Source organism: Theropithecus gelada, chromosome 1 (assembly GCF_003255815.1).
Source record: "Theropithecus gelada isolate Dixy chromosome 1, Tgel_1.0, whole genome shotgun sequence".
NCBI lineage: Eukaryota > Metazoa > Chordata > Mammalia > Primates > Cercopithecidae > Theropithecus > Theropithecus gelada.
This window is the reverse complement of record NC_037668.1, coordinates 189,440,867-189,462,507: the sequence shown is the minus strand read 5'-3', so window position 1 is coordinate 189,462,507 and position 21,641 is coordinate 189,440,867. Positions and strand designations below refer to the sequence as shown.

The following is a 21,641-nucleotide window of genomic DNA, read 5'->3' as shown; positions in this document are numbered from 1 at the left end:
AGCCTAGAGGCAGGAAGATGTGTTAGTAAGTTCCTATAGTAATCTAGATAGAAAAGGGTAGCAGGTCGGAAATGGTTAGGAAAATTATTTTTGCACTGTGAAAAGAACTAGGAAACTAGAAACAAGAAGAATTAGATTATAGTTTTTGCTCCAGTGTAGTCACATAATTTAATTATTTGCTTATTCATATTCATTCATTCATATTCAACAAATGTTCACTGAGTACCTGTTCTAGGCCAGACACTGTTTTAGGTTTTGTAGTGCAGTGTGGTATACTGTAATGAAAATAAATTTTTCTTCTCTTACGGAGCTTACAATCTATGAACTGTAAGAACGGCAATGAATAAACAAGTGTGTACATCATAGGCCAGACAGTGGTAAGTGCTAGAGAAAGAAATTCAGCAGAAATAATGGAAACAGAGAGTACTTGCCGTGGAAGCAGGGTAAAGTGTGTCTGTAGAAAATCTTACTGAAAAGATGATATTTGAGCATATATCTGAAGGAAGCAAGGTAGTGAGCCACATGGAATCTAGACTTATTCTAGGCAGAGGGAACAGGAAGGAGCTAGCGTGCCTGAACTGAATGAGCTAGGCAGAGAGTGGTTGGAGAAGACAGGAGACATAGAGCTCATTAGGCCATTCTCAGTGAGCTGTGAATCTTCCAGGACTTGGGCTACAGAGGGCCATCTGTGGTAGAGTGGGATCTGTGGAGGATGTGTAAAGAAGTGGCTAACTGCCCTGTCTACCTCAGATGGATATTGTGAAATTCACATGAGATAATGCTTGTTGAAAGTGCCTTATGACTTAAAGATACTTCATAAGTGAAAGTGTTTGGTGAGACGCTGCATTGGATTCAGTGGTGGATTTGATGAGATGATGGATATTCTCAAGAAGACGTTAAGGTGATTGAAGAGGAGATGTGAAAAAGGTATTTATCTCAGCATGGAATTTTACAAGGGCAGGATCATACCTTATATAGTAATAAGGATTCATCATGAGGCAGAAAGCATGAGACATGAATCACCCTGCCCCATAGGGAATCTGTGCCCTATCTCCCCTCAGAGGCCTTTTTCCTATTTGAGCGTGAAAACATAAAGCTGAGTACAATGAGCACGTCCTCTCTACTGTACTCTGCTTTCAGGCAGATGTATTCTTCAGGAATGGCTATGTCTCCTATTCCATAGCCATTTCTAGGAATGCCTATGTCTCCTAGTTGTGCTCAGTACCAGTAGGTACTCAGAATTGCCTGCTGAATTAATGCTTCAAAGTTGTGTGTGTGTGTGTTGGGGGGTAGGGTTTATAGGAATGAAATTAGAGTTTAGGATATAAAAAATGTGTAAACCAAGCTGGTGGAGACCTATGTTTGCAGCATTAAATAGGAAAATAATAATGGGTGTTGGGTGGCTGTAAGCGTCACGTGAGGTCAAAGTGTGACGTGGCCGTTAAAAATATCCAACAATCTTGGGCTCTGTTAAAAAGGAGAAAGAGTACAGATTGCTGAAGGAGATGCTCTCCTTAGACACAGTCCTGGTCAGGTTTTGTCTGGAATCTGCACAGTTCTGGGCAGCAGGTTTTATGAGGAACATCAACAACCTGGAGCACATCCAAGGTCTGGGGAAGAGTGGTGATGATTAAGATAGTAAAATGGCCCTGTTCTCTTTTTAATATAGGTTTTCACTTTCCTCTGCTTTGCTGAGGAGCCAATAGAAAATAATTTTAAAAAGAGTCACAATGGCTTTTTTTGCATCTCATTCTATTTATTTATTCATTTACTCATTCAGTTTATAATAAACATTTATTGAATATCTACTACAATTTAGACACAGTAGCAGACACTAGGGGTATGATTCTTGTCCTCAGAGTTCAGGTGGGAGAGACAGACATGTATGCATATAATTGCAATATTGAGTAGAATAAAACCAAGTGCTATCTTTAGTTATCTTTAGCCCTCTAAGTCTGAATTTTTATGATAACTAACCAACTTGTCTTTCTACTTCCGGGCTCCCTCCATGTTAACCCCAAATTAACCCTGCACACCATCATCAAAATAATCATTCTAAGAATCATTTCTATATTGAGTGCTTTCTGACTAGAAGGACTCAATCTGGGAGGGAATGGGATTTCAGGTTGTACTTGAAAGATGGGTAGTGAGACCAGTAGAGAGAGTATATTATACGGGGACATGATGTCACAGAGAATTGGCATCTGGCATCTATAAGAAGGTTTAGGATAATAACCGTGATAATAACTGTCATTTGTTTAATAACCTAACCATTAACAGTGAAAATAGGGAAGCATTATGAGGTATTCACAGTCCAATATTAAAATGGCAATTAATCAGACTAACTTAATGTGGCACATAATACTTTTATTAAATGCTTGTAATTATATGTAAGTATTCTGTTCAATAGTTTGTTCTAGCCCTTTTCCATAGATTTTAATATAATGGGAAAAGTCATCATCCCTAATTCTGTCATTTCTGTACCTTTCTGCATGATCATTGATCCTTGGTCAGCAAATTGATAAAAATCACATTTTTTTCTTTCATTAGTAGCCTAGTCTGCCACAGGTAGTTTTGATAAGGATATGTAATGAAGATATCCTATGCAGTAGTAACCGCTCCTATCTGTAGCATTCTGGGGGAGCTATTAGAGAATCTTTATGAGATTAATTTGAGTGGCTTATAATATTTCAAGACTTTATTGTGGCCAATATTACAATAAAACTCAAATCTAAGGAATCTTTTTCTAAGGCTTATTCCAATGCCTTTCTTAGTTTTACTTTCTTTCATTTATCCTATTCATTCATCCATTCATTCATTAACTCATCTGAATTTTATTTCCATGCCTAGAGAAATCCTTATATATTTTGATACATATTTCTAAATTAAAGGTTTCTGAAAGAAGTATCTATTCATCTGTTTAGGTGCTAGTTATGCCATACCTTTTTGCAGGTAGGACTTAAGTATCTATTCATCTATTTAGGTGCTAGTTATGCCATACCTTTTTGCAGGTAGGACTTAAGTTGGATTTTATATGTTCATATAATACAAGAATTTAATATAAGAAATATGAATTTAAAAAGGGAAAATGAGGACACATAAGAAAAGACTGGCCAAGTGCGGTGGCTCATGGCTTTAATCCAAGCATTTTGGGAGGCTAATGTGGGCAGATCACATGAGGCCAGGAGTTTGAGACCAGCCTGTCCAATATGGTAGAACCCTGTCTCTACTAAAAAATCTAAAAATTAGCTGGGCGTGGTGGTGCACGCCTGTAATCCTAGCTACTTGGGTGGCTGAGGTATGAGAATCGTCTGAACCTGGGAGGCAGAGGTTGCAGTGAGCTGAGATTTCACCTCTGCACTCCAGCCTGGGTGACAGAGTAAGACCCTGCCTCAAAAAAAAAAAAAAAAAAAAAAAGACTAAGGCAGTGGCAAATTCAGTATACAAAGTGACAAAGTGATTGCCCATGCATTAGAGTTAGAGTGCTAGAGAGAGGCCACCATTTTAGTTCTGAGCTTCCCAGAATCAATACAAACAAGGAAGTAGGTAAGTTACATTGTTTACTCTATTTACAAGATGAAAACAAACAGCTTCTCAAGAGAACAACTGCCATAGGTAATCATACTGGACAGAAATTTCTCCTGGGGACTACATATAGAGGAAGCTATGTAGTGTAATGAACAACGCTCTGAACAATATCTTTATGCAAAAATCCAGTATCATCTTAAAGAATCAGTTTTGGTTCTACTCCTAAGTGCAAGAAAAAGGCCACTTTATGTCCTTAATGTCCTTTTCTAGAAAGGTTAAAATAATTGTATTCCAGGACAATTTTAAAGAAGAGGAATCAAGAGAGTAGCCCTTTTCTGGAGGTCGGGGAGGAAGGGGGTCAGAATCCAAGCACTAGTGGCAGACACAAACTGAAGAAAGGACACATCTTTCTCTGAGACTGGAAGGAAGGAGTGGAGGGTGGATGCAAATTTATGAGTTGTTGGCATGCAGGTGGAGATTAGAAAAAGCTTTTCCTGGTAGCCTTGATCTTCTTGATGAAGAAGGCAGTTGTCTCTTGGGAGGGAGAAGATGGCTGGCAGGGTAGAAACTTGAGGGAAGTGGAGACTGTTCACAGCAGCCTCTTTCCAGTCAATCTTCAAGTGCTGAAATGTGAAAGAAACTTATGTGTCTAACTCCATTTCCTTCTTTCCAAGTCATTGTGGAAAAAAAGCAATTCTGAACCAGCTGCTGCAAACTTCTAAGGAGGTGCAACCAAGGTAAATTCTGAAAGACATAATGAGTCCACTCAGATTCAGAGTCACAGAACTTCATTGCTGGACCTCAGGGACCATCTAGTTCAACCATTTCATTTTATTTATGGATGAGGAGGCATCTCTCAAATTACAGAGCCCGTTGATTATTGGGTTAGATAATCCAAAGAGAAGTCATCTGACTCTTGTTTGTTTCCCCACTGCACTGTACTCAGCCACCCAAGGTATTAGGCAAGAGGCAGAGGACACTATGTCAAAGTCTATGCCTCAGTTTCTCCATTTCATTCCATGCTTCCACTTCACTCCATAGCCTCAAAAGTATCTTTTGAGGCTCAGAAGGAGAAGTTTGAAATCATAGATTTCTGTCTTAGTAGACTCCCTTGCCTGTGTGGCCATAGGTTTATCATAGTTTTTTTCATCTAGTTTTACACAAAATAATCATTAATAAAGTAGATGATGCTGGGGAAGAAGAAAAAATAAGGAACATGATCAGGTTTGTGAAGAGAGTATGAAGAAAAGTTCAGAATAAGAATAAAGCCGAGCACTGCCTGTCAAATGGGTAATGTGACTTCCAGGAAATTTGAATGAGCTAATTCAGTGTTGTCTGCAGTGGGGCCCCCAGAGAGGCTGCAGGCTTGGTGACCAAACAGCATCTCTTTTTGCAGTTGGCATGGAAAGCAGCCTGCAAGTCCCAGCTTAAAAAGAACAAAGAGCCATATGCCCATGCTTCATTGCAATTGTCGCAGGAGAGGTTGGGAAATAAGGAAAAACTCCAACGATGAGTGAACTGAGAAAGCCATATCCTTTTTCTACAGCAGGCAGTATTCTCCTTTGAAAAATAAGTAAGCTACTAACCCAACCCAGAAGCAGAGCTGGGAGGGCAAGAGAGATAAAGCAGTTGGATAGTGAAGGGAAAGAGGGGAATGAGAGGAGGCACTTTGTCTTTCTTTTCTTCAACTTTAACTTGTTTCTTAGTTTACCAGCCTTTACTAAGTGTCAAATGGAGATCAGATTGACCCATCTATTGCCACATGGAAGGTATGACTTAGTCATTTTCCTAGAGACATGGAAGCTAACTTAATTGGGCCATGTACTGTCTTGTAGCAGGATCTGGTGTTAAGTCACCCTTGCTTGAAGCCTGTTAAATGTTCGCAGTTATTACATATGAAAACCTGAAAAGTTGGCTGGGAACTAAGCAAACCACTTGAGATCATGTTTCTTTCTTAATTTCCTCCCTGTCAGTTTTCATGCAAGGGCCTTCTCAGATATCTAGAAACTTCATATTGTGACTAAGCAGGGTTTCAAGTATGGGTTTTAATGATTTTGTCCATTATTTCATTTTATTTCAATAGTTTTTTGGGAACAGGTGGTTTTTGGTTACATGGACAAGTTCTTTTATTTTTGCATTTCATTATTTATTTAGATGTTTAAGCTCTCGCACTACATTTTTACAAGCTGGTAAACACTGACAAATTATTTCTCCCACAGTACTGTAACCACACATCCCCAGACAGTATAAATATATGGTTGAACTAATGTTAATGCACATCACCATTTTATCAATTATATAATAAAACAAATTATCAAGTATCCAAATATTAAGTTACACAGCTCAAAAGGCATATAAAATATTAGATGTCTGCTCAATTCATGAGCAGATACCCACTTCTTTTTTTGCAAGCAAGGTTGGGAAGAGAAGGAAAAAAAATCACACTTTCAAACAAAAATAAGTTGGTAAACAATTTCTGATAAGTATGGAAAAAAATGCAAGAATTTCAGGAAGTTTATCATTATAATAACAAAGCATCTCTACCTTTAAAAATATTTTACTAAATTAAAGAGCATATTCTGCATGTTCTGCACAAGACAAAGGCAACATTTTGCTAAAAGTAATTAATAGGTCCCTCCCATTTTTTTTCCTCAGGTCCTCCCTGTTAAGCTGCACCTAAAAGTGCAAACATTAAATTAACTGTAAGGCCTTTTTGTCTGAAGACATTAAAGACATGTGCTTTTGTACAATGTAGATTTTCAAAATGGAGGTTTTTTTTTTTTTTTTGAGACCGAATCTAACTCTGTTGCCCAGGCTGGAGCGCAGTGGCACAATCTCGGCTCACTGCAAGCTCTGCCTCCTGGTTTCACATCATTCTCCTGCCTCAGCCTCCCGAGTAGCTGGGACTACAGGCGCCCGCCACCTCGCCCGGCTAATTTTTTGTATTTTTAGTAGAGACAGGGTTTCACCATGTTAGCCAGGGTGGTCTCGATCTCCTGACCTCGTGATCTGCCCGCCTTGACCTCCCAAAGTGCTGGGATTACAAGCGTGAGCCACCGTGCCTGGCCTGGAGGTTTTTAATAAAAGCACAAAGTGAGATTTATAGAAACACATGAAATAATCATTGTAAGGCTTGGTTAAAAAAATATCAATGGCTAAGCAAACCTGATGTCTACTGGTATGAATATGGGAGATGTAAACATAAAGTGAGCAGACAAATCACCATGTAGGCCCTACTTTCAATGTTTGAAATGATTGAAGGAATAAACCACATAAAATCTAAAGTGTTCATAGTTCCTGAGATTTTAGTTCTGTATGGTGCAAAAAATATACAAGTATAATGCTGGGTATTTTGGTACCTAATTTTCCTAAATTTCTTATGTATCGATAAGATTCTGGCATGGAAATAGATTTAAATAAGTATAACTCAATACTGCCTGATTTTGGGAAAGGTCAATTGGTACGAATGACAAGCACATTTTATATGCTGACAGAAAGAATCTTTTGCCAGGTTCCAAATAGGTTGACTGTAACCCAAACACAGAGGTTGCCAAATCTGTCTAGCTTGTGGCCTGGTAAAACTGCCTGTCAATACTCCTATGGAAGCTTCATTAGACTACTCGCTAACCCAACATGCTGGCTAATGTGTGTAACAAATTAGGTCCTATCTCAAGTTCCACTTCCAAGAGCATTAGGCACCCCGGTTTTATTGAATGAAACAGTTGTTTACATGACCACTGGAATCTTTGAAGCGCAGCCGCATTTTAGGATGATACTTCTCCAAATACAAAAGTTGCTTGCTTTTAAAAGCTCCATGCTGCTTTTGTCCTCTGAATTGTATTGCATCTTCATGTTTCATTCCACCTTTAATTAATGCTAGGGCAACAAGTACTGGAGCTCTCCCAAGGCCTGCAATGCAATGAACAGCAATACAACAACCAGGTTCTTCATGAAACTTAATTTTTATGAAATTTAACCTATCAGCAACTATCTGGTTGGATGGTGGTGCACCATCACCAAACGGCCAATCGAGAACATAGGTACCTTCTTTCTCCGCAAGAGTAGTGTCATAAGTTGCTTCACATACTCTTACGATTGTGGTAACTCCATACTTCTTAAGTTCCTCTATAAATTTATTTAAGGTCACATTGTTTGGATTGTGTGCAATAGGAAATCTCATGTTCTTGTATGTGACTTCCACAGGAGCTGGGTGGTTCATTCGAGCTGTGTAAATTTAGCTAAGGAAGACTCAATAGGATTATGAAATAATTAAAAAATTGAATACAGAAATGATGCAAAGAAAGAGAAGTCTACTTCAACATATTCCACTTGAAATTCTCAGTGCTTTGAGTGTGAAGTTGTAAGTAATGATAAATGAAATGAAGCTCCTAACAAGAAGCAGCAGTTCTTCAATCCAGTAATACTGAGGCAACAAACAGAAAAGAAGTGCACTTGGCCGGGCGCGGTGGCTCAAGCCTGTAATCCCAGCACTTTGGGAGGCCGAGACGGGTGGATCACGAGGTCAGGAGATCGAGACCATCCTGGCTAACACGGTGAAACCCCGTCTCTACTAAGAAATACAAAAAACTAGCCGGGCGAGGTGGCGGGCGCCTGTAGTCCCAGCTACTCGGGAGGCTGAGGCCGGAGAATGGCGTGAACCCGGGAGGCGGAGCTTGCAGTGAGCTGAGATCCGGCCACTGCACTCCAGCCTGGGCGACAGAACAAGACTCCGTCTCAAAAAAAAAAAAAAAGAAGTGCACTGAGATTTACCCCATCCAGGTCAGAACTCTTGTAAAATGCTCTGTGGATTTCAATTCAACACTTCTGTGTCCAGGATAACCACTCCTATAGGGGCTTCTTGGTGGAGTAGTAATTAATTTCTACAGTTTACTTGTCTGCATAGAGATCGCACTGTGCCTGGCAGTAATCTCCACTGCCTTTCAGAAACTCCATAAATGTGTGACCAAGAACACTGCAGAACTGAGGAATGTATTTACTCCCTGAAGATTATGGCCTAATCATACAGTTGGTCCCGAGGCAGCAGTGACACAGGGGGTGGTGGGGGCTACAGGGCAGGAGGCAGCAGTTGTCATGGCAGAGTGGTGGTGGTGGCAATGCAGCAGACAAGTTCTTTAGTGGTGATTTCTGAGATTTTGATGCACCCATCACATGAGCAGTGTACACTGTACCCAATGTGTAGTTTTTTAATTCTCACCCCCCAAGTCCCCAAAGTCCATTATATCATTATATCATTTTTGTGTCTTTGTGTCCTCATAGCTTAGCTATGATATTTAGTTTTTGATTCCTGAGTTACTTCACTTAGAATAATGGTCTCTAACTCCACCTAGGTTGCCATGAATGCCGTTATTTCATTACTTTATATGGCTGAGTAGTATTCCATGGTATATACATATATATCTCACATTTTCTTTATCCACTCATTGGCTGATCAGCATTTAGGCTGGTTCCATATTTTTGCAGTTGCAAATTGTGCTGCTATAAACATGTGTGTGCAAGTGTCCTTTTCATATAATGACTTCCCTTTTTTGGGTAGGTACCCAGTAGTGGGATTGTTGGATTAGGTCCATTTTTTGAGTAAACTATGGCATATGGAGAAGGAGTCCAAGTAAACTCCATAGGAAATTGAAAAAGTGCTCCTTCTTAGGGAATCAGGACATCTTATTGGTTGAAATGACTTGTCTGAAAATCTAAGCTGACCTAAACTGTGCTCAGTAAAGGAAGGTTGAGGCCTGTAGCTATTGGTTTTGGAGCTGTGAGGGTGATGTTTGGAGCAGCTAGATGACATACTAAGTGTGAAAGCTGGAATTTGAGGAATGTAGTTAAGTTGCATCATGAAAGACTATTCCCAGGATGTTTCTGACCCCAGTAAGTACTGATTAGTGTGGCCTCTTAGCCTTAGCTTTTCCATTTTGGAATGTTGGACATTTTGATATTAAGCTAAACCTTGAACTTAGCCACTATAGATTGAATTTTATGACCTCCATGCATAGTTCATATTCTGAATCCCATTTTGTCAAAACAGTTTTCCCAGATGTGCCACCTAAGCCTTCAGGGGTCATCAGATCTATGTCTTATTTTCAGAGATGGACCACCATTGACCCAATGCTTCTTAGTTACCATACCAAAATACTCAAAGAGACTTAATTGCATTTCAGTCAACCACTCGAACTGAGAAATAAGAAAAGATGTTAGTCTTGTTTGGTCCATATTAGTGGATATTTTAATTAATGAGTTTTGCCAGTTTATTTCTCTATAGCGTTGTGAAGGACAACATGAGAAAAATTGTACTGTGTCCATTAGCTCATTTGTTCATCCATTCAAACGATTTTGTAAACACAGATGATGGGGGGTGTGCCCAAGATGGCTGAATAGGAACAGCTCCAGCCTCCAGCTCCCAGCATGAGTGACACAGAAGACAGGTGATTTCTGCATTTTCAACTGAGGTACCAGGTTCATCTCACTGGGGCATGTCAGACAGTCGGTGCTGGTCTGCGAGTGCAGCCTGACCAGTGAGAGCTGAAGCAGGGCGAGGCATCGCCTCACCTGGGAAGTGCAAGGGGGAAGGGAATTCCTTTTCCTAGCCAAAGGAAATTGAGACTCACAACACCTGGAAGATAGGGTAACTCCCATCCTAATACTGTGCTTTACCAAGGGTCTTAGCAAATGGCACACCAGGAGATTATATCCCACACCTGGCACAGAGGGTCCCACCCCTGGCACAGAGGGTCCCAACCCCATGGAACCTCCCTTATTTCCAGCACAGCAGTCTGAGATCTAACTGCAAGGCAGCAGTGAGGCTGGGGGAGGGGCGCCCGCCATTGCTGAGGCTTAAGTAGGTAAACACAGCCACCTGGAAGCTCAAATTGGGTAGAGCCCACCTCAGCTCAAGGAGGCCTGCCTCTGTAGACTCCACCTCTGGGGACAGGGCATAGCTAAACAAAAAGCAGCAGAAACCTCTGCAGATGTAAATGTCCCTGTCTGACAGCTTTGAAGAGAGCAGTGGTTCTCCCAGCACAGAGGTTGAGATCTGAGAATGGACAGTCTGCCTGCTCAAGTGGGTCCCTGACCCCTGAGTAGCCTAACTGGGAGACATCCCCCACTAGGTGGAGACCAACACCTCACACCTCACACCTCACACGGCTGGGTACACCCCTAAGACAAAGCCTCCAGAGCAAGAGTCTGACAGCAACACTCGCTGTTCAGCAATATTGTGTCTTCTGCAGCCTCCACTGCTGACAGCCAGGCAAACAGGGTCTGGAGTGGACCTCAAGCAAACTCCAACAGACCTGCAGCTGAGGGTCCTGACTGTTAGAAGGAAAACTAACAAACAGAAAGGACACCCACACCAAAACCCCATCAGTATGTTACCATCATCAAAGACCAAAGGCAGATAAAACCACAAAGTTGGGGAAAAAGCAGAGCAGAAAAGCTGGAAATTCAAAAAATCAGAGCGCATTTCCCCCTCCAAAGGAACACAGCTCATTGCCAGCAATGGAACAAAGCTGGACAGAGAACGACTTTGACGAGTTGAGAGAAGAAGGCTTCAGTTGATCAAACTTCTCAGAGCTAAAGGAGGAACTACGTAACCAGCACAAAGAAACTAAAAACCTTGAAAAAAGAATGGATGAATGGATAACTAGAATAATCAATGAGAGAAGACCTTAAAAGAACTGATAGAGGTGAAAACCATGACACGAGAACTACATGACAAATGCACAAGCTTCAGTAACTGACTCGATCAACTGGAAGAAAAAGTATCAGTGACTGAAGATGAAATGAATGAAATGAATAGAGAAGAGAAGTGTAGAGAAAAAATAAATGAACAAAGCCTCCAAGAAATATGGGATTATGTGAAAAGACCAAATCTACGTCTGATTGGTGTGCCTGAAACTGACGGGGAAAATGGAACCAGCTTGGAAAACACTCTGCAGGATATCATCCAGGAGAACTTCTCCAACCTAGTAAGGCAGGCCAACATTCAAATTCAGGAAATACAGAGAACGCCACAAAGATACTCTTCGAGAAGAGTATCTCCAAGACACATAATTGTCAGATTCACCAAAGTTGAAATGAAGGAAAAAATGTTAAGGGCAGTCAGAGAGAAAGGTCGGGTTACCCACAAAGGGAAGCCCATCAGGCTAACAGCAGATCTCTCAGCAGAAACTCTACAAGCCAGAAGAGAGTGGGGGCCAATATTCAACATTCTAAAAGAAAAGAATTTTCAACCCAGAATTTCATATCCAGCCAAACTAAGTTTCACAAGTGAAGGAGAAATAAAATCCTGTACTGACAAGTAAATGCTTAGAGATTTTGTCACCACCAGGCCTGCCCTACAAGAGATCCTGAAGGAAGCACTAAACATGGAAAGGAACAACCGGTACCAGCCATTGCAAAAACATGCCAAAATGTGAAGTCCATCGATGCTAGGAAGAAACTGCATCAACTAATGAGCAAAATAACCAGCTAATATCATAATGACAGGATCAAGTTCACACATAACAATATTAACCTTAAATGTAAATGGACTAAATGGTCCAATTAAAAGACACAGACTGACAAATTGGATAAAGAGTCAAGACCCATCAGTTTGCTGTGTTCAGGAGACCCATCTCACATGCAGAGACACATGTAGGCTCAAAATAAAGGGATGGAGGAAGATCTATCAAGCAAATGGAAAACAAAAAAAAAAAGCAGGGATTGCAATTCTAGTCTCTGATAAAACAGACTTTAAACCATCAAAGATCAAAAGAGACAAAGAAGGCCATTACATAATGGTAAAGGGATCAATTCATCAGGAAGAGCTAACTATCCTAAATATATATGCACCCAATACAGGAGCACCCACATTCATAAAGCAAGTCCTCAGAGACTTACGAAGAGACTTAGACTCCCATACAATAATAATGGGAGACTTTAAAACCCCACTGACAACATTAGACGGATCAACAAGACAGAAAGTTAACAAGGATATCCAGGAATTGAACTCAACTCTGCACCAAGCGGACCTAATAGACATCTACAGAACTCTCCACCCCAAATCAACAGAATATACATTCTTGTCAGCACCACATTGCACTTATTCCAAAGTTGACCACATAGTTGGAATAAAGCACTCCTCAGCAAATGTACAAGAACAGAAATTGTAACAAACTGTCTCTCAGACCACAGTGCAATCAAACTAGAACTCAGGACTAAGAAACTCAATCAAAACCGCTCAACTACATGGAAACTGAACAACCTGCTCCTGAATGACTACTGGGTACATAATGAAATGAAGGCAGAAATAAAGATGTTCTTTGAAACCAATGAGAACAAAGATACAACATACCAGAGTCTCTGGGACACATTTAAAGCAGTGTGTAGAGGGAAATTTATAGCACTAAATGCCCACAAGAGAAAGCAGGAAAGATCTAAAATTGACACCCTAACATCACAATTAAAAGAACTAGAGAAGCAAGAGCAAACACATTCAAAAGCTAGGAGAAGGCAAGAAATAACTAAGATCACCTTGAAGAGATCCTTTACATCCTTTGTAAGTTGGATTCCTAGGTATTGCGGCACTATTCACAATAGCAAAGACTTAGAATCAACCCAAATGTCCATCAGTGACAGACTGGATTAAGAAAATGTGGCACATATACACCATGGAATACTATGCAGACATAAAAAAGGATGAGTTTGTGTCCTTTGTAGGGACATGGATGCAGCTGGAAACCATCATTCTTAGCAAACTATCACAAGAACACAAAACCAAACACCGCATGTTCTCACTCATAGGTGGGAACTGAACAATGAGATCACTTGGACTCGGGAAGGGGAACATCACACACCAGGGCCTATCATGGGGAGGGGGGAGGGGGGAGGGATTGCATTGGGAGTTATACCTGATGTAAATGACGAGTTGATAGGTGCTGACGAGTTGATGGGTGCAGCACAGCAACATGGCACAAGTATACATATGTAACAAACCTGCACGTTATGCACATGTACCCTAGAACTTAAAGTATAATTAAAAAAAAAAAAGAAAGAAAGAAATAACTAAGATCAGAGCAGAACTGAAGGAGATAGAGACACAAAAAACCGTCCAAAAAATCAGTGAATCCAGGAGCTGGTTTTTTGAAAAGATTAACAAAATTGATAGACCACTAGCAAGACTAATAAAGAAGAAAAGAGAGAAGAATCAAATAGATGCAATAAAAAATGATAAAGGGGATATCACCACTGACCTCACAGAAATACAAACTACCATCAGAGAACACTATAAACACCTCTACACAAATAAACTAGAAAACCTAGAAGAAGTGGTTAATTTCCTGGAAACTTACATTCTCCCAAGACTAAACCAGGAAGAAGTTGAATCCCTAAATAGACCAATAGCAGGCTCTGAAATTGAGGCAATAATTAATAGCCTACCAACCAAAAAAAGTACAGGACCAGATGGATTCACAGCCAAATTCTACCAGAGGTACCAGGAGGAGCTGGTACCATTCCTTCTGAAACTATTCCAATCAATAGAAAAAGAGGGAGTCCTCCCTAACTCATTTTATGAGGCCAACATCATCCTGATATCAAAGCCTGGCAGAGACACAACAAAAAAAGAGAATTTTAGGCCGGGCGCAGTGGCTCAAGCCTGTAATCCCAGCACTTTGGGAGGCCGAGACGGGTGGATCACGAGGTCAGGAGATCGAGACCATCTTGGCTAACACGGTGAAACTCCGTCTCTACTAAAAAATACAAAAAACTAGCCGGGCAAGGTGGCGGGCGCCTGTAGTCCCAGCTACTTGGGAGGCTGAGGCAGGAGAATGGCGGGAACCCGGGAGGCGGAGCTTGCAGTGAGCTGAGATCTGGCCACTGCACTCCAGCCCGGACAACAGAGCGAGACTCCGTCTCAAAAAAAAAAAAAAAAAAACAAAAAACAAAAAAAAACAAAAAAAAAACAGAGAATTTTAGACCAATATCCCTGATGAACATCGATGCAAAAATCCTCAATAAAATACTGGCAAACCGAATCCAGCAGCACATCAAAAAGCTTATCCACCATGATCAAGTGGGCTTCATCCCTGGGATGCAAGGCTGGTTCAACATATGCAAATCAATAAACATAATCCAGCATATAAACAGAACCAAAGACAAAAACCACCTGATTATCTCAATAGATGCAGAAAAGGCCTTTGGCAAAATTCAACAGCCCTTCATGCTAAAAACGCTCAATAAATTCGGTATTGATGGAACCTATCTCAAAATAATAAGAGCTATTTATGACAAACCCACAGCCAATATCATACTGAATGGGCAAAAACTGGAAGCATTCCCTTTGAAAACTGGCACAAGACAGAGATGCTCTCTCTCCACTCCTATTCAACATAGTGTTGGAAGTTCTGGCTAGGGCAATCAGGCAAGAGACAGAAATCAGGGGTATTCAGTTAGGAAAAGAAGAAGTCAAATTGTCCCTGTTTGCAGATGACATAATTGTATATTTAGAAAACCCCCTCGTCTCAGCCCCAAATCTCCTTCAGCTGATAAGCAACTTCAGCAAAGTCTCAGGATACAAGATCAATGTGAAAAAATCACAAGCATTCTTATACACCAGTAACAGACAAACAGAGAGCCAAATCATGGATGAACTCCCATTCACAATTGCTTCAAAGAGAATAAAATACCTAGGAATCCAACTTACAAGGGATGCAAAGGACCTCTTCAAGGAGTACTACAAACCACTGCTTAGTGAAATAAAAGAGGACACAAACAAATAGAAGAACATACTATGCTCATGGTTAGGAAGAATCAATATCATGAAATGGCCATACTGTCCAAGATAATTTATAGATTCAATGCCATCCCCATTAAGCTACCAATGACTTTCTTCACAGAATTGGAAAAAACTGCTTTAAAGTTCATATGGAACCAAAAAAGACCCTGCATTGCCAAGACAATCCTAAGCCAAAGAACAAAGCTGGAGGCATCACGCTACTTGACTTCAAACTATACTACAAGGCTACAGTAACCAAAACAGCATGGTACTGGTACCAAAACAGAGATATAGACCAATGGAACACAACAGAGCCCTCAGAAATAATACCACACATCTATAGCCATCTGATCTTTGACAAACCTGAGAAAAACAAGAAATGGGGAAAGGATTCCCTATTTAATAAATGGTGCTGGGAAAATTGGCTAGTCATAAATAGAAAGCTGAAACTGGATCCTTTCCTTACTCCTTATATGAAAATTAATTCAAGGTGGGTTAGAGACTTTAATGTTAGACCTATAACCATAAAAACCCTAGAAGAAAACCTAGGTAATACCATTCAGGACATAGGCATGGGCAAGGACTTCATGTCTAAAACACCAAAAGCAATGAGAACAAAAGCCAAAATTGACAAATGGGATCTAATTAAATTAAAGAGCTTCTGCACAGCAAAAGAAACTACCATCAGAGTGAACAGGCAACCTACAGAATGGGAGAAAATTTTTGCAATCTATCCATCTGACAAAGGGCTAACATCCAGAACCTTTAAAGAACTCAATCAAATTTACAAGAAAAAAACAAACAACCCCATCAAAAAGTGGGCAAAGGATATGAAAAGACAATTCTCAAAAGAAGACATTCATGCAGCCAACAGACACATGAAAAAATGCTCATCATCACTGGCCATCAGAGAAATGCAAATCAAAACCACAATGAGATACCATCTCACGCCAGTTAGGATGGCAATCATTAAAAAATCAGGAAACAACAAGTGCTGGAGTGGATGTTGAGAAATAGGAACACTTTTACACTGTTGGTGGGACTGTAAACTAGTTCAACCATTGTGGAAAACAGTGCGGCAATTCCTCAAGGATCTAGAACTAGAAATACCATATGACCCAGCCATCCCATTACTGGGTATATACCCAAAGGATTATAAATCATGCTGCTGTAAAGACACATGCACACGTATGTTTATTGCAGCACTATTCACAATAGCAAAGACTTGGAATCAACCCAAATGTCCATCAGTGACAGACTGGATTAAGAAAATGTGGCACATATACACCATGGAATACTATGCAGCCATAAAAAAGGATGAGTTTGTGTCCTTTGTAGGGACATGGATGCAGCTGGAAACCATCATTCTCAGCAAACTATTGCAAGAACAGAAAACCAAACACCGCATGTTCTCACTCATAGGTGGGAATTGAACAATGAGATCACTTGGACACAGGAAAGGGAACATCACACACTGAGGAGGGGTGACGGGGGAGGGATAGCATTAGGAGATATACCTAATGTAAATGACGAGTTAATGGGTGCAGCACACCAACATGGCACATGTATACGTATGTAACAAACCTGCACATTGTGCACGTGTACCCTAGAACTTAAAGTATAATAATAAAATTAAATAAATAAATTAATTAATTTAAAAAACACACACAGATGATGTCCAAAGCCCTGTGCCTCTGTGAGGTTTACCAGATGAATGAGGTATAGTTTTAACTGTAAAAGAATTTACAGTGTCAAGTAATTCAGGAAGTTCTTTCTTCCAGTTTAGTATGTGTGAGGCACAATGATTAAAAGAGTAATGGGATTTGTATTCATTGCATCTCTCTTTTGTAAACCATAAATAGTGAAATATAACTTCTCTCAAAGTGTTTGTAATCCAAACTGGGAAGTGGGTTGTGGGGGCATAAATTATAACTAGAAGTAGCTATTATACAAGATAAATCATTTGTTGCATTTGAGCCATTAAGTATTATAGGGGTTTTAGAGACAAGAGAGGCCTCTTCCAAATTGGGCCATCAATAGGATAGCCATATAATTTTTCATCCAGATTGGGACACCACTGAGAGTGAAAGGGGGTATGGTTGCTAATTATGACAGGATAAGAGAAACGAACTGGTATCAGTCAGGTAAACCAGGACGTACTTCACACATCAGGGAATGGCTCAGGGAGGAAGTTGCATTTAAACTGAACCTTGCAGTAAATTTAAGCCAGAATCACAAATCCTTTCTCAAATACAATATCCCATTAGTACTGTCTTTCACATGTGTGCCTTGGAGCTGCCTTAGAGTTAAACAGATTGAAGTTAAATTATTTCAGTAAATCAGTAGCCAATCTATTTTAAAAAGAAATCTGAAACCAACTTATATCTACATATGCTGTAAAAAGACTACTATATGGCAAGGTGTTCTCTATGTCAGAGAAAGTGCATAAGTTTTAACTGAGGTGCTAATTTTGACTGAATAACGTTAGATTCCTGAAGCATGGTACTGAGAAGGATTCTGAGACTGTAACCTGATTCAGTTGGAAAGAATGCTGTATTTGATTAACAATGTCTGCTATGGATACAGAAAGTTGAATTGGTGCTGCTCATTTGCTTTCTTTCATAAAAGCGTTTATATATAATTCAGCAGGTAATTTTTGAAAGTAAGTATACACTGTTCAGCTTACCACTTTCAATTATTAAATCTCTGAACAAGAGTAAAAATAATAAAATTAAATTGAATAACTGTTCTTAGTGCTAGATGACCTGTTCTATGGGTCTTTCCGTAATCTGTCATTTTTCTTTTTCATATACTTTTGAATGGACTTAAATATATCAAGTAATATGGTCATCCATTAAGATGTCAATAACATGTTCATGATACTACAGTAGTGCTACAGGAAATTGAGTAAAGGGAACTGCAGTGACTTACTTAAAGTAACTCAGTAAACTCATGATGAAACAATACGTTGATTTTGATGCCTTATCTTACGGAAGGTAGTATGGTATATTGAAGAAACCACTGGATTGGGAGGTAGGTGTCTTAGTCCATTTATGCTGCTATGACAAACTATCATAATATAGGTGGCTTGTAAGCCACAGACATTTATTTGTCATAGTTCTAGAAGCTGGGAAGTCCAAGACCAAGGCACTAGCAAATTCAGTGTCTGGTGAGCATCAGCTTTCTGGCTCACAGATGGCACCTTCTTGCCATGTTCTCACATGGTGGAATGGTGTGAGGGGTCTCTCTTGATCATCTTTTATTAAAGCACTAATTTTATTCATGAAGGTTGTGCCTTCATGATCTAATCACCTTTCAAAGTCTCCACCTCCTAATGACCATCACCTTGGGCATTAGGATTTCAACATACACATTTTTTTTTTCAGAGATAGGGGAAAAACACAAATATTTAGACCATAGATACTTTGGATTTCTTGTCCAGCTTTGCTATTAGTTATATTAATGCTGTTTAGGCCACTTACTTCTTAAAGTCACAATTGTTTAATCTGCAAAAAATGAAAATGGATTTCTGATATTCCTTTTTCAAATTGATAGTCTAGACATTTCAAATCACACTTCTTCTATAATTATATACTTTCTCAATGAAGAACTAATAGTAAATAATTCAGCCTTTGCAGACCTTACAATTTCTGTCACAAGTACTTCATATTATTGTTGTAGTATGAAAGCAGTTGCAGACAATATGTAAATAAATGGGTATGACTGTGTTCCAATAAAACATTTACAAAAATAGTTTCTTGCCTTAGAGCTTTAGTTTCCCAACCCCTATGTTAATCTGTCTTACCAGATAATAGTTATCTATTGCTGAATAATGAAAAATTATAGCTTAAAACAACAAATCTTTATTATCTCACAGTTTCTGAGGGTCAGAAATCTGAGAGTGGCTTAGCTGAGTACAAAAAGTAATTCAAAATTTATGTACGTTGTCTCAAGATAAACATTACTTGATTTCCCCTTTTCCATATTTTCCTTATAAAAGTATAATAATATTTTTATGGACTTCATACTAAAGGTACATTCTGACTTCAGGTATAGAGATGCCAGAGATACCAGCAAAGAGGTTAAAGTTTCCACAGAGAGGGATCAAGAAAGAGGAAGGTAGGTGGGCAAAAGAGTGGCTTCTAAGTGAGAGAAGACAGCAGGAGTAGAAAATCCCAGGCCAGAAGGAGTTATTGAAAGACTAAAAGGAAGCATAGCTAATATATTCATAACAGGTAATAATGTTGCTTCATGAATATGTTAATAACTTAATCTGTTCTTCTGAGGTTGAGGACATCTGATAATCATTGATCTTAAAGCTACTTGGGGTCTTCTGAGATGTTCCCAGACTAAGTCATTGTGTTACTTTTTTAATCTAACAAGCATTTGTTGTAATGAAAGATGACAAGCCCAAAATCAGGAAGGATGTAATGTGCTCATCAAGAAACTCAGATTTGGCCTTGGGCACAGTGATAGACAAACGGGGGACATCCTACCTACCGGCCAAAGCTGTTGTTCTCACCATCAGCCCCCTTGGCACCCTGGCTCCCTAACCCAGTTGGAATGACTGACACCTCTAGTAGTTTCTATCCAGACTTTCCCATGAGACCTCACTCTTACAAGTAATTTAGCACACCAGGCCTTATTTAAGAAACAATCTGAAACAAAAAGAGAAAGAATGCAATGGCAGTTGTTTTTGACAAAGCCAATTTCTTTGAAGTAAAGATTGAAATTTCATTCAAAACCAGAAATGACCAGTTGATGGCAACATTTTTTTTTTTTTTTTTTTTTTTTGCATAAGCCACTACTGTGAGGAACCTGCTCTGTCAGTGAGGAGTTGATTAGATTCAATGGCCTATTGTAGTAACTGCCTCTAGTGAACACACCACTCACAAATGCCAGGAAATATTAGTCTTTCTTTAAAAAAATAACAATTAAGAACACTTTGTATGAATTATAGAGTGTCTTTTGCCAGAGTTTTTATTAATATTTATTATCATTTGACAGCACCTGTGTGGTGTTCTCATTAATCAATTATACTTAAATTTAAAATATTTCACAGTTTTCTTTTAACTTAACACCTATTGAGGGTGGTAGAGTTAGGGTTTGGAACACATGCAGGAGAAAGTTCTCATGGTGTTCTCTGCCCAGAATGCTGAGAATTAGAACTAAATTGAGAGTTGTTACTTGCAGAGATCATGAAAGATCAACTATCTGTAGTTCATCTCCATTTCATAGTGCTTCTGAGACACTGGGGTGATTTCGGGCAGCATTTACACTGAGTTCCCTGAGGGAACAGAAGTGTACCAGTTTATCTTTGTACTGCCAGAAATGAAAGAAATGATATGAGTACTGATTTTTGTGTCAAGCACTGAGGTAAATATTTTACATTTATTTCATCATTTAATTTCTATACTGAGAAATTAGTTTTATCCTTATATGATGGATGAAACAACCTGAATCTCTCACAGTTTGCTAGGATAATATAGCATACAGAACGTGGTAGGTACTCAACAAATTTGTGCTAAATAAATTTGTTGAAGGTACAAATATAAAAACTGTGATCTAAGAAGGTCAAGAATGATCTCTAAAGATCTAATGGGCCTTAGAATGATCAGCTTAGACCATCAACTGTCCCCAGAGGTCACTTACCAGCTATTTTTCCTCTTGTTTGAGATCAAGGTATCTTGAAGCAAATGCCATTTCTAACTTCATAATGGTAAGCCATAGGAATGCAAAGCTCTTTCTGAGGTTAGGGTGTTGACTTTGAGCACAGCTGATGTATAGAGAGTTGGTAAAACATTGTGTGCTTAGTACAACATAGTGGGACTTCCAAAATCATGCTGCTCTAATTAACTCCAGTTTTGCCTATTTAAGTCCAAGAGAAATAAAAATGGGATAAAATGGTATCTTAGTCCATTTGGGCTGCTACAACAAAATACATTAGACTGAGTAATTTATAAACAATGGAAATTTATAATTTACAGTACTGAAGGCTGAGAATTTCAAGATCAAAGTGCCAGCTAATTCAGTGTCTGGTGAGGACCTTTTCCTCAAAGACAGTACCTCTGTCTTCATATGGAGAAAGGAGAAAGGCAATCCTTTGAGCCTCTTTTATAAGGGCACTAATCTCATTCATAAGGTTGGTACCCTCATGACAATCACTTCTCAAAAGCCCTACCTTTTTAAACTATCACATTGGGAATTAGATTTCAACACAGGAATTTTGGAAAGACACGTTCAGACCATAGCAAATGGTAAGAGAAGTCACTGACTAAGAGCTCAATATATTTTGTTGCATTTATTATTATTATAATCATTCTACAGCTGCCCCCAAGAACTT

The 21,641-nt window shown here is 39.4% G+C and overlaps 1 protein-coding gene and 1 pseudogene across 1 annotated transcript in view; one reads left to right on the top strand and one right to left on the bottom strand.

Moving 5' to 3' along the window:
- Nucleotides 1–21,641, top strand: part of PAPPA2 (pappalysin 2) — a 301,019-nt gene that overhangs the window by 55,660 nt on the left and 223,718 nt on the right. The gene's annotated exons all lie outside the window — the stretch shown is intronic.
- Nucleotides 7,235–7,747, bottom strand: LOC112605049 (annotated as a pseudogene).